We start from the raw sequence: 3251 nt of genomic DNA on the forward strand, positions 1-3251 counted from the left end.
ATCTATCTATCTATCTATCTATCTATCTATCTATCTATCTATCTATCTATCTATCACTGTTTGTGTCTGTTATAATTGTCCATCTGGCTGTTTGTCTATCTTTCTGTATCTGTTTGTGTTGCAACGTCCACAAAACATAAGGTTGACTTGCAGGACCCTCACTACCAAGAGGGAAGACGAATGGCTCTTGAAATGAAGCTGGACCACATTCTAGCAGAAGCCAGGGTAGGTAAATAAATGAATGTAGAATGCAGAAGATTACATCCATATACATTGCATGACACATTTAACATCTTATAATGCTTATTGACATGGGCAAATGAGGTAATTTCATTTGGAAAAATTTAATCAGAAATATTCACTGCAACACAGACAGCAGCTGTGGAGAGGAAACGTCCACACTCTGTAGAAGACGCTCCACAGGGCTTTAAAAGGAACATGGGTCGTGGCAAGCCAAGGGGGAGAAAAGGAGGACAGTGCCATGCTTCAGCAACAGGTTATATCTCAATTCCAATTGTAAAAAGAAATTAAAAAGCAAAAAAAAAAACCTTTCAGTAGTGTTTTCTATACTAAAGTAGAATACATTGCAAAGTATGTATCTGAAATGTATGATTTTATAAATTGTTTGAGTAAAGACACAACACATGAATGCAGGGATATCCTACAATAACGTGTTATTTTTCTATGTAAGGTTTTACAGTCACACCCATCCCAGTTGAGTGCTCAGTGTCATCAAGTGTGGAGATTCCACTTACTGTACCCTCAGCAAAACTAAATCCTCAAGAGCAATTAGGTAAATCAAAAAGATGAATTTAGGTTTAAATATGCAACCTATTCAAATGAAAGAAAAACTCCTTAGACTAAACTGGCAGCGCATTAGATGGTTTAAGAACACCATTTTGTGATTTAAGATCATTTGACTTTGAATTGATGCTCAATTAAATTTCTTCTATTTTTTGTACAGAAAAAAATATGCAGAGACTTTCTTACTTTTTAACATCATATCCTTCTGCTGAGCCTCATAGAAGCTCTGCGGATTCTTGGTCTTTTCGGCAACCGAAAGCATCAGAGCGCTAGGAAGAAGGAAGACCATACAACCTCAAATGCTTTATTGAAAAAGAGGCCGTTGATCATCCTTTGTGTTGTCTTTGCCACGAGCCTGCTGTTATTAGGTTGGTTTTCATTCATGTTGAACTGGGAATAAACGGACGACCGCATGATAATTTGACCAATGATAAATTGTGGACCATGTGTATATGAACTTTCTTGGTTTATTTCTAGATTCATCATTCAAGTACTAATCACTGAGCTACTATGCAGTCTTATAAAACAAATTTAAAACTAACATCTAAAAAAATGTAATATCTTAGATTCTTCGTTTGTTTTTATTAGGTGCAAAGAGTGTCTTCCTGTGGAGTGGTTCTGTGGAGACTGTGATGTACTGCATCACAAACAACAGCCACTCCACAACAGAGAATGTGTTTTCATGGATTTTTGGAAGCCATTCCTCCAACCTCACATGTTGTCAAAGGTGAAGATCGATATTGAATCCATGAGCAAGGTATGCTCTCACAAACACCCATATTTTGCTGTCCATGTGTGTCTGCAACCAGTTATACATTGTCTAAAGTAATATTTTTGTCACTTTTTACCAGCTTGCATATTGCCATATGTGAAGGTGGCACAATGTTCCTGTGAAGGCACAAACTTCACTGTGGTTCCAGGCAAAGCAGTGATTTTAATTACCATCAATAGTAACACACACACACACACACACACACACACACACACACACACATATATGTATATATCTCTGGTATTGTATTTGTGATGGTATTGTTGTTGTAGCACGATTGTTTGTAATTTAGCGAGACAAACCTAAACAATGTGTAATGTCAATGTAAACTGGGATTATAGGAACTTGTGTTACTCCCAACCATTCACAATGTGCAGAACTGTAAAATTATACAAGTATGTGGTAAAAGTGTATTTATTAATATTAATATTTATTAATATTTATTAATAATTATTAATATTGTTCCTAGGGCGTTTTGACTTGCATCTGCCAATATATATTTGCCAAACATGCCAGCATCAGTGGACCCCTGACTTGAAAGACCTACTTAGGAGTGGATATTGGCCTGCTTCAGTGACCAGTTCAACATTTTATACTCTGGACCTCCTGAGCTCCTTTCAGGAACTCCAAGTCATCCCTCCAGGCAAGCCTTCGCAAAGCTGCTGGAGCATTGCACTAAGATTGGAGGTAGAGTAAGACTGTTACCAGACAAAACAAATCCTGTAGATCTGAAAATGTGAGGTGCACCGCACTCCTTTTTCGGTGACTTAAATAGAGAAGTGTGCCTCTGTTTTTTATGCTTCTAGGCAACCATTAAATCTGCTTTCCTGTCATTTTAATGGAAGAATTATAGCATGAGCACTTTTAAATTCGTTTGCTATTAAGTAAATTGTGATAAAAAAGAAACTTTTAAGAAATAAAGGTTTGGTTTAGCATAATATAACAATTATTACCATAGACAGACATCACATGTTGTATTTAACTAATTTGACATCTCTTCCAGACTGGACAAATTAACGGCGATACACTACAGTGCAGCTTCTTAGAATATCCATATGCTTCATTTGAGGAAGACCAGCTCTGCTGTAGTGCACCTTTCACCTGCCCAGCCTGCATGCCTGAAATGTTGGCTGTTTCAGCAGATGGAAATAGAAAACTATATTGCTTTCGCCGAGAGACAAGGTATATTCTTAATCACTTTAGTCATGTGTTTTATATACTTTACAGATTTATTGCATATTTTGTTTTTCTTTCTTTCTCAGCTCTGAGGCTCCTGCTTTTTCGAGGGGCTCTTTGTGGCTGAAGACAGTGCTGTCTAGATTTGACGACACCATTCTAAAAGCAGTGAGAACTGTACGTTTCAGTCATAAAAACAATTATACAGTATAAGTCCAACCTTGATTTTCTTTAATTTGAGAGAATAAATGCAATATATTAACAACATGAGTTTCATTTGATGGTTTTGTTTATTATGTTTTATAGACACAGGGAAAAGGCACATGTGGGGACTCCATGTGGACAGCAGCAAGGGAAACATCAAGGAGGGCTTCCAAACTGGATGAAGAAGAGATGAAGGTTGCAGTGTGTCACCATGGGTTCCTACTGAAAGCCCTAAATATGTACAGGGGGGAGATATTTGCCTACCCTCTGTATCTTCAGAAGGAGCTCATGCCAA

The 3251-nt window shown here is 37.3% G+C and overlaps 1 long non-coding RNA gene across 1 annotated transcript; it reads left to right on the forward strand.

Moving 5' to 3' along the window:
• Positions 1-1092: 1092 nt before the first annotated feature.
• Positions 1093-2212, forward strand: LOC130222276 (uncharacterized). The gene is made up of 4 exons (XR_008836408.1): positions 1093-1172; positions 1393-1561; positions 1656-1732; positions 2046-2212. It is a non-coding gene; the product is annotated as an uncharacterized LOC130222276 (long non-coding RNA).
• The last annotated feature ends 1039 nt before the right edge of the window (positions 2213-3251 follow it).

The sequence above is a fragment of the Danio aesculapii genome, chromosome 4, assembly GCF_903798145.1.
Source record: "Danio aesculapii chromosome 4, fDanAes4.1, whole genome shotgun sequence".
In the NCBI taxonomy this organism is placed as follows: domain Eukaryota; kingdom Metazoa; phylum Chordata; class Actinopteri; order Cypriniformes; family Danionidae; genus Danio; species Danio aesculapii.